The 10,377-nt window shown below is 45.0% G+C and overlaps 1 long non-coding RNA gene across 1 annotated transcript; it reads right to left on the bottom strand.

Annotated features, from left to right (window-relative positions):
- Window positions 1-1,638: 1,638 nt before the first annotated feature.
- Window positions 1,639-8,763, bottom strand: LOC135301588 (uncharacterized). Its single transcript, XR_010363347.1, has 3 exons — window positions 8,616-8,763; window positions 6,899-7,138; window positions 1,639-1,950 (listed from the first exon to the last, which is right to left on the bottom strand). It is a non-coding gene; the product is annotated as an uncharacterized LOC135301588 (long non-coding RNA).
- Between the last annotated feature and the right edge of the window lie 1,614 nt (window positions 8,764-10,377).

Raw genomic sequence — 10,377 nt, 5'->3', positions numbered from 1 at the left:
AGCAGGTCTCTCCTCTGCTCATGGCTCTCTGCTGCTCACAGGGCTGCTCCAGAAAGCCACAACTTCCTTCTACAGCTACCAGAGAAAGAAATATTCTGTGATCTGGAACTTTATCCTTTTCTAAGATAGCAGCTACCATAATAAAAGCCTCAACTGCCCAAGATGTTTCTAACCTTGGCAAAAAAAAAAGCTGCTTGAGCAAAAGTGGGGCCACAGGTTAAAAAATGGCAAATGAAGCAGGCCCTAAGAAAGTATTTTGCTGAAGTTACCCAGTGGTGCAAAGCGAAGTTCAACCTCTGATTTGGGTCTTGCAAACCAGAAAATACCTCATGATCCAGATTAACCTCCCTCAGCATGCTGCAGTTTGCTTTCTGTGAGTGACTGGGGGTCAAGCCAGTCATGCCCTTGCAGGAAGAGTCTGAGTCTGTGGGCAGAAAGATCTGATTGTTTCCATCCCTGTTACACAGCACCTATTGCAGGGTTCATGTGTGTTCCCTCTGCAATGCCATGTATAAATGGGAAGCTGAAAATCCCAGGAAGTGCTGGAAATAAAAAAAGAAAGGGCTGAAGGTGGGTGGGTGTTTTATTACATGGAGCTCCCTCAGCGTGGCTTCCCCTCCATTGACAAAAATTCTTTTCTTGCTCAAAGCATCAGCAGCATCACAGATGCTCTTCCAAATTATAGTCCGTTTGTTTACATTGAGCCAAAAATAAGAACTTCAAAAAAATCTCTTCCTGCAGCCCAGGATGCAAATATACAGCACACACCTTGAATATAATTTAAAATAACAACCCATGGCACATGTGACTTGACCCAAAATACAAACATCACATCACATGGCAGGGAGCAGAGAGCAGGTCCTTTCATGTTTGGTGAACTAGCCCTGCCCTGTCTTTCCTGAGAGCAGAGCCTTTGTCACAGCCCATCTGAAGGGGGCAGACAGAGGGAGGGTTCCCTGGCAGCTCCCCCAGATGCCCAGGAGCTGGGGGTGTCCCTCTGCAGGGTCCTTTCCCTGCCCTTGGTCACTGACACGGAGAAGGTGCAGGGCCTGAAGCACCAGCCAGCTCAGGAACAAACTGCTTTGGGTATTGCTTTCCAAAAAGCAGATGGTTTGCACTTTCCCTGTTGGTGTGGTTGATAGCCAAGCACAGGGTGGGGGATTTATCTTGAAATGGCCAAGTGGAGTTGGAAATATGGAGGGATTTCTGTTATTTCCTACTTTCAATCAGAATAAATGCACTTAAGGATGACCTTTATCTTGATATCTTACCCCTACCTCTTCTAATCCTGATGTGAAAAACAAAGCAAAGAGGTTCCTGGAAATGTGAGGTTGAAGAAAAAAAAAGGTGCTGGTCCTCCTCTTTTTCCATCTCTGGAAAGGGAATGTGGTCATTAAGGGGTTTGGCAGTTCAGCCTGGTTATTTTATTCCATATAAATCCAGAGTTCTTTCATTGTGCTCAGTGAAACTTTCCTCACCTTCTGCTTTTTTAAAATAGAAAATATAAATCACTTATATTTAAACTACTTTTGGACCACCATAGATCCCTAGCCATTAAAAACTTCTTACTGGAGGAATTAATGCTCTCAGTTAAAATGTCAGTATCCTTGAAATAGAGTCAGCAAAACTTCTGACCAATTAAAGCTTTTGCTTTTAATCATAAAAGTTGTTTCCCAAAGCAAATTGCAGGAGAACAATCTGTTGTCAGCATTGCTTTTAGGGAGCACTGAACCTCTGGCAGACCTGCTAAATAGAAATCCTCTTCTGGAAGCTTCTGCAAAGAATTTTCCTCCAGTCTTTTGTATTCCTCAGATTCTTTCCCTTCAGAATTAGGTCTTCCTCTGTGCTCAGTGAGAGATCAGCCACTTCAGCACAACAGACTTGGTCCAGGTTTTTATTTCTCACTTGGGATTCTCCAGCAGCTCCAAGCTTACAGCTCTTAGAAAAAGACTTTAGAAAAGGAAAAAAATAATAAGTTTTTATATTAAAAATATTGCATGTCATGCTGTATTTCAGGAAAGTCTGTGTGCAAGGATCCAGATGAGCTGCCCCTCTCCACATCTGCTTGTGTGACAAGAGACATTCCCTCTCCTGTCCTCCTGGACAGTAAGACTTTGGGCATATTCTTTGAGTGTCCTGAAAGGCCCCTAGCAGACAGGCCTTTCAGTGAAAAAATGGTTTCTAACATCCAACCTAAACCTCTTGTTTCTTCTTCTTATATTCTCTTTTCTTTTAACTTAAGGCAATGAAGTACTATGTGTGGAGGAGGTAAATGAAGGCTCATATAATGCTCAAATTCTTTACATTCTTCGGTCTTGAGACCCTTTTTATGGGAGAGTTTGGGAGATACAGAACCTGTATGAGCCTAGTTAGGAAGGAGACATAAAAAAACAGATTTAAGGGTGTTTAAACTATTAGCACTTGTAGAAGGGAAATATAATCTTCATAGCTGAAGGGATATGCTTATCTGCTCTTGAAGTCACTGGTTTTAGACTTATTTGGAGGTTAAATATTCATCTAGCTGGACTTCAGGTCAGACCCAGTGTGGTGATCCTCATGTTGTTCCTAACCATTTGCATGTCACACTCCCTGCAGCTAAACTCCTCCTGATGAGGCAGTTTTGTATTTCGGTTGGATCTGTCTCTAATTCTCTCCTCTTAAAATCCCAACCAGCCCCTCAAACTGAGTGCATATGGAGCAGAAAACACCTTAGGGTGCTGCTGGAAAGCAAATTTCAGTAACAAGGAGCTGTTTGTATACAGTTAAAGGATTTGGCAGCTCCTCTTACCCAAGTCAGTGGAAAAAGCTCACCATTATCTTCCAATCTTTGAGTGCTGCTCTGCACATTTAGTGGCACTGTGTTTACTAGTCAGCACTGGCTTTATTTGTGAAAGGGGAGCTGCAAACAAAGGTCCAGCTCTTGTCTCCAGCAGCGGGGGAGGATGGATTTCCTGTGGGGAGGAAGCTGGGGCAGGTGGTGAAAACCTTGTGGAAACCTTGTGGAATGATTTGTTTTGCCAGCTGTGGTGTGGGGGGATACATCCCAAGCACCCCACACCTATGGCTCCTGCTGCTTGTCATGCAGCAAGAATAAAACCTCAGGTCTCTTGGGGTTTGTTCAGACTGGAAAGTGCATCCTTAGAGCCAAAAAGATCAGCAGAGTATTTCCTGCCTCCAGCCTGCAGAAAGTGGCATGTCAGTGAGCAGCAGCACATCTCCAAGGGCCAAGAGAAGACAGGAGAAGCCACTGAGGAGTTACACAAAGCCAAGTATTGCTGGAAACTACAAAGAGCTGTGTAATATCTGTGATGTAAGGGCTGACTAGAGCAGAGAGAGATTAATTTCTATTCTTTCTGCTACAGACAGAACAAAAAGCATCCACGCTCCTCAGCACCAAGCCATGCCCAGAGCATAAAACCAGTTACACAAGAGGGGATGAAAGCTCCTGGTGCTCTGGGGTCAGAGCAAGCAGGACACCACCAAGCAGGGCTGCTGCTCACAGCACAGACTGAACAGTGGTGCAAAAAATTCACATTTCCCCCCTCCCAACCTCCTGTCTTATTTCAGTATGGAGAGTGGGAGGGTACAGGATTGGTGCCAAGAGGTACCTGAAGATCCTTCAACAGCACTGAGGGAGGAGTAAATAAAGAAACATGAAGGTGCTTAGTTTTCCAGCTCATGCAATGACAAATTATGGTTTTCCTCCTGGAGAAAGAGTTTTCCTTCCTAATGGCTGGAGCGGCATGAAGCATCCCGATCCCAAGCCATGCCTGGAGCAGGGTAAATGATGTGCTCTGTGAAATATGGTCAGGTTTCTGTATCAGATTGGCTAAATATGCTTCTGAGGCAGCAGGGTCTTCTCCATGCTAGACTTTGCTGATGTGTTTAAAATAGCTCCTACGCTTCAGCAAATGCAGATTTCTGCTCTCTGAGGCCCCTCAGATCCGTCTGCTCAGGCTGGCAGAGCCCAACTGCAAGAAGCAACAAGCTGCAGGACCATCTGGCTTCAGAGCAGCAGTGCCAGGCAAAGCACAGCCCCAAGGAAAGGGGCAAGAGCAGGGGCCACCCATGCAGGGTGGTCTGGGGCCATCCACACAGGGTGGTCTGTGCCCACCACGTCCCAACAGGGCCACACAGTGTCCCCAAAGCACTCCCACACCTGCTTCCTGTGGGAAAAACAATCTCTGTACCATGAGCTTGAGGCTGAGGAGGGACAAGTCACCTCCCCTGTGCATCTCTTCCATCAGCACTGCTGCAGGGGGAGATTTGGGCTCCATTGCCTGCAGGGAATATCAAGGGGAATGAAATGGGACATTTTTGTTTTCAGTGTGACAAGTACTTGCTGTTGCATGTCAAATAGATCCTGGCTCTGATTTCTATAGGAGTACTTCTATACCTGGTTAAAAGGTGAACATTCTAGGGGACTGGAAGAGAAGAACCATGGATGTGAGCATAGTCCAAGGATTAGAAGAACATCCTGAGGACCTGGGTTCAGGTTTTGTTCTGCCACAGTCCCTCTGTATGAATCAAGAGGAATATCATCCCTGGAATGATTTAAAAGACATGTGGATGTGGCATTTGGGCACATGGCTTAATGGTGGACTTGACAGTGCTGGATTAATGGCTGGAGCTGAGGATCTTAAGGGTCTTTTCCATCCTACAGAACTCTATGATTCTATGATCATTGTCCAATTTGTGTCTCACTGACCCAGGAAAACAATGCCATTTTCCATGCTAACAATGGTCTAGAGGATGAAAGATGTGCAAGACTGCAAAGAGCTGAGCTGTTGCAGAAGAGCACAAGGAACAGCCAGTGCAAAGAAGCTCATGGTGTACAATACGTCCAGCCTGGTGGCAATTTATTCTGTGCTTTCTTACATTTCCACTTGGCTTCCTCTCCTGCCCCACCCCAGCTGCCCACCCTCCCACTGAATATCTGATTTCCCAGCTGGTAATCCTCACCCTATCCACATCCCTGCTGAATGTGGTCTAGACAGTCTAATTGTATATAATCCTGCAGCTACATCAACACCCCAGCTAAACCCTGCAGTTCTGTGCTCACCAGGGATTCATTTGCACACGTATTCATTCAGAGCACGTCTCATTAAGGAGAATGTGGGGGATTAAAAGGTGAGGGTAAGGTGAAGATGAAGGCACATCCTCCCCAGTGTGGGACAGACAATACTGCCTCGGACTGATTTTTGCTTATCACACAACAAACGTTTAAGGGAGTCACGATGTCACCTCAGAGCACCTTGTGTTGTCCTTGCTCTGCTACTGCTCTTGGCATCTCTCACTCTCCTCCTTGCACAGCCTCCCCATGACCCAGCCATGGTATCTGTGCACATCTGAGAGGGGCACAACTCTCTGCACACTCTGCCTGCCTCAAGGAAATCCATTGTATTCTTCATGGGTACAATGCAGTGCTGCCTTCTCATTTCTGCTGCAAGGCCTAGAAATCTCTAAAAATAACAACTTCTTTTCCCTTTTGTCTCCCTTCCCTGGCTAAAGAGGGACTCAGCCTCAGTAGGGCCCCCGTAAGTGCACTGGGAGACCCAAGCTGAAGAGCTGACCTCTGAAATGACACCCTGGCCTCTGCTGAACTAGATAAGGTGCTGTGGGAGATTCTGGGAAAGGCTGTTGCACAGTGAAGACCTGGATGGTGTTTTTGCTTAATACAGGCTATTCTCTATCAGTCTCAAGGGTTTGTCAGTGTGCAAGCTTCAAGTTTTGGAAAGTGTGAAAATGAGCTGGATGAAATCAGGAAGGGAACTTATCTGACTTTGCCGTAGAGACAGGGGCCAGATGCCGAGAGGTTACTGGGAAAAGAGAAGACAAGTTTTTTTTATGACAAGTGTTTATCTTCAATTGCTCACAAACATTCTTTGTCAGGAGAGGATGGGTGGGGAAGAACAACATCTTTTTTCTGTGTTTTGAACCCTTAGAAATAGAGACACATTCCTGCTATGGCAATCACCCTTGCAAGTTCCAACAGCCACATGCCCCAAGGAAGCACTGGAGCAAGTGGGAGAGTTCTTTGTCAGATCATGTTGTGGTGTCACAGGGCTGACAGTACCCTGAAGCATGTAAAGGATAAAGGGGAACTTCATGGGAGTCAGGGGGAAAGGCAGAGAGGGGACAACCTTGCCTTGGGATTGGGGTCTTTGGGGGGTGACAGGGAAGGTGTTGGAGTCAGGTGATGGACTTTTAGGGACTTGTTCACAGCAGAAAAGACTTGGATGTGGCTCCTCTTGCACAGAGGACATCCTGAAGGAGATTTATGAAGCAGAGAGAAGTGGGCAATAAGGGGACTCTTGGCAAAACTGATCTGCAGGTCAGTGTGAGAGGACAGCCAGGGCACACCTGTGCAGAAGCAGCTCCTCACACTGACATGCAGCTATTGAAACACCGCTGGTGAGGCCAGGTTCCATTGGTTTTCCTTCCCTTCACTGACTTCTTTTTTCTTTACTATACCCAAAGTAAACAAGCTCTGCTCAGACTGCTGCCCTGACACAGCAAGTCAGGCTGGGTTTAACAGCAGTCCATGTTTCCAAAGCTCCACCAGATGAAGTGTGAAGGACTCCCAGCCCTGCTGGCAGGCTGGCTCCCGGAGGGGTCAGCGGCTGGTGCACGCAGCAATGTGTTTCCTGCCCTGCAGCAGCAAACCAGAGGTGGATGGAGGAAACAGATGTGGAAAATACACCCCCTCCCCCTCAGCCTGTCTCTCAGAAGCTGCAAAAAGCAGATTTGGGGTTTTTTCCGGTGTGCTGGTAAGGACTGCTTAGTTTTCCTAATGGAAAAGGGCTGCTGATTCTGGCAGTGGGGTTATCATGTTGCCATGCAAACACACAAAGCAGGAGGGAAACATTTTGCTTTTGTCTCTTGCTGTTTTCCTTACCATTAGTCAGGTAAAAACTTCATAGGGCAACTTGGTGGGTTTCTCAGATGCAGCCAATAACAACAGTCTTCTCTTGAACCACTGACTGCAGTGGCTGTGATGACTCTGGTCATCTCCCAAGTCCTTGCAATCCCAGCTGGAAGGCTACAACCCAGATTCAGCCATCCCAAGTGAGCAGAGGCAAGTTTTATCTCCAGTAGAGGTGTTCATTAGAGTTTGCATTGTCAACAGCTCAGCTCTCTGCAAGGGAATAAATATACCACCCTCAGATGCAGCAACTGCCAAAAGCCTGGGAGCATAAACCCTGAAACGCTCATTGGGTTTGCTCTGAAAAGAGAATTTGACAGGACTAAACTTATTTGCATGGAAAATTCCTTAAAGATGGGGTCTGGGATCTGCACTGCTCTGAGCAGAGGCTTGCTGTTGCCCACTAAATGTTATTTGTACATTTTAACTGATGCACATGCAAATCTTCTCAGTCTAATTGCAATATCTAGCTGAGAAAAGCCACTATGGAAATTCCTGCAATTATTAGCTATACACTTTATTTAGTCTTGGATTGCATAGAATCAGGATGAGAAGTTTGATAAGGACTTGGAAGAGGGTTTAAATACACCAAAATACTCCATAGAGAATAAACCCATGAGGGATATGGTGAATCTCTTAGTTAATAGATACACATGGTCCTAAAATGCCCACGCAGCTCTTACTTTTGATGAATTCCCCAAAGAAATCCCTATTAATTGATGCCATCTCCCCCAAACACCTGGGAACCCAGAAGGCTTCCAGTGCATCACTGGTGCATCGGCCTCCCTCTTTTCTTTGGAGGAGAATGGACATGAGAAGTTTTATAAGCCAAGCACAGAGCCAACAGAGCTGGGACTGCTGCCTGGGACTCAGCCATCAATCAAATAAATAATCACTAAATGAAGAAAGCACTGCTGTTGCTGTCAAAACCAGCGGAATTTTTATCTTCAGTTTCACAGGAAACTGGATGGGGCCCTTAATCTTCCTTACTTAGGGAGGGACAGGAGTGGGAAAATACAACTTTTGCTAAGGAAGAAAAAGTTATACAGATAATGTGTAGTGTTTTTTTTCAGGCTTTTAATTGCCAAGGAAATGTATACACTTGGGTCAGGGATAGTGTAATGACAAAATGCAAACAGCTTGATTCATGTTTGTAGAGACACAGAGCCAAATTCATCCCTGGTGCAATTGGGCTGAAATGCAGAGATAGATTTGGCTTGTTATCTAGCTAGCAGTTCTGTGTTAACATGTTCTCCCAAGCTATTTTACAAACAACACCTAATTTATTAAAAGGGAAAGTTTAGGAAATGTTTTTTGCATGATTTATTGCTGCTTGCCTGCCAGTTGTTCGAACAAGACTCCACCAGTCTGTTCCTCTTTGCATTTTTATTTGCTAAAAGAAATGCTCTGGCTTTGGGATCTAAAATCTGCCTCAGCAAGCTTTTAAATCAACAGCAGTAATCCTTGATTATCACTTATTCCTCTGTCTTTTTTTACAAGACAACATTTCTAAAATAATCAGTAATTTTTAAATTACCATTTGCAATATCACACTGACTGCACAATACTTTTACTACCAATCTGAGGCATAAATTATCACCATAGATCATGGTTAGAGCTTTGAAGCAAGGGATTGGAATTAAAATACTTCTAAAGGTCTCTTGTTCTTTAAGTGTTTCCTCAGTCCCACCTCACTCATATCCTCATCCTGCACACTGAAGATCAATGATGGGAGCTTTGCCTCAGTGTGGGATCACACACATCAGTCCCAGCTGTGATCATGGAATGAGCTCCAGGTGCCTGGGCGTGCACAGGAACCTTTTTGACTTCAGCAGAGTCCTGGGCACGGCCCAGTCCTTGTTTGTGATGTCAGTGCCTCTGGGATGCACCCCTGCAGGGTGTCAGCACTCAGTGCCTCTTCCTTTGTTACACAAATTGGGAAAATGGGAGCACCTTGCTTGGAAAGAGGAGTTTGGGAATGCTCAGCCTTCAGATCAGGGCAGGTGCATTCCCAGCTCCATTAAAGAGCTCAGATCTCTGTATCTCCCTGGGTATACATGCAGTTCTTCCTCCTCTAGCAGAGTTTGCAATAGATTGTTCCAGAAAAACAAAGGTGACATTGGTTCCTGAATTTCCAGCAGAATTGGAAAGAAAAGAGGGGCTTCTCTAGAATCAAAAAGTGTTTTCAGAGGAAATACATTCTCCAAGACACCTCTGATGTAAATCTCATGAAGAAAATGAAAATGGTCCAAGGTTTGCAATACAAAACTGAAGATTTTATGATTCTAAGCCAACAGTTTTTGATTTTGGGGTTTACAAAAAGCCCCAGAGGCTCCTATAGAGGGAACCTCCAGTTAACAGTTACCAGACTGGATTCTTGCAACTCAGTGATGCAGAGTGTTGATATGGAAACTGTCAGGGTGGCCAAATTTTGTTCGAAAATACCAAAGAGGAAGCAAGCTGAGGAAGAAGAGAGGGAGGAGCATGAAGAGATCTTTGATAAGGAGAGCTTTTAGCTGTGGAATGAACTTGCAGTGCAGTTAGGGGAGAGCTTGGATGCTATCTTTGGGAGCCAGGAAGCAGGAAAGATTAATCCTAATCTTCCAAAAGACCTTGCTACCCCAGCAGAAAATGACAGATGCTGTGGAAACTCTACATTCTTCACTTTAATTGTCACCAAGAATGTCCACAATGTTCTTATGAAAGTTGCAACTGGAAACAAAACTAAAAAAAACTTCAGAATTAATCAACATACAAAAAAATTAACTGAAGTCTCTAAGAAGTTCGTCTGCTCCATATTTTATGTGATAGATGCCTCTGCAGTACAGAACCTGATGGAAAATCCTGAAAGATGGGTGCAATTCCCCACCACCAAACTGCAGAACTGCAGCACAGCTGATGTTTTACATAATTTAAAGAATTGGAATTTCACAGGAACCTAGAATCACAGAACACCAGGTTGGAAAACACCTCAAGGATCATGTCATCCAACTTCTCTTGGCAAAAGCATGGTCTAGATGGCCCAGGACCCATGTAAGTGTCTAATGTTGAGGAATCCAGCACTTCCCTGAGGAGATTATTTCAGTGGCTGATTGTTTTCCTTATGAAAAGTTTTTCTCTTGTGTCCAACTGGAATCTCCCCAGGAATAACTCGTCTAACTCATCTTTTCTATGTGACCCCTTGTAAAAAGGGATTATCTCTCTTTGTAGCCATCCTTTGAATACTGGAACATGGTGATAGGGTGTCTTCCCTAACCCTTCTTTTCTCAAGGCTGAACAAACCCAGCTCTCTCAGCCTTTCCTCATTCCACAGGCTTCCCAGTCCTTGGATCATCTCTGCACCCTCTCTAGTCTGCCCACACCTTTTCTTGATGTGGGCATCAAAACAGAACACAGAATTCCAGGTGTGGCCTGACAAGTGCTGAGTGGGATGATGACTTTATCCTCTCTGC

This window comes from Passer domesticus, chromosome 5 (assembly GCF_036417665.1).
Source record: "Passer domesticus isolate bPasDom1 chromosome 5, bPasDom1.hap1, whole genome shotgun sequence".
Lineage (NCBI taxonomy): Eukaryota > Metazoa > Chordata > Aves > Passeriformes > Passeridae > Passer > Passer domesticus.
This window is presented reverse-complemented; position numbering and strand designations above follow the sequence as displayed.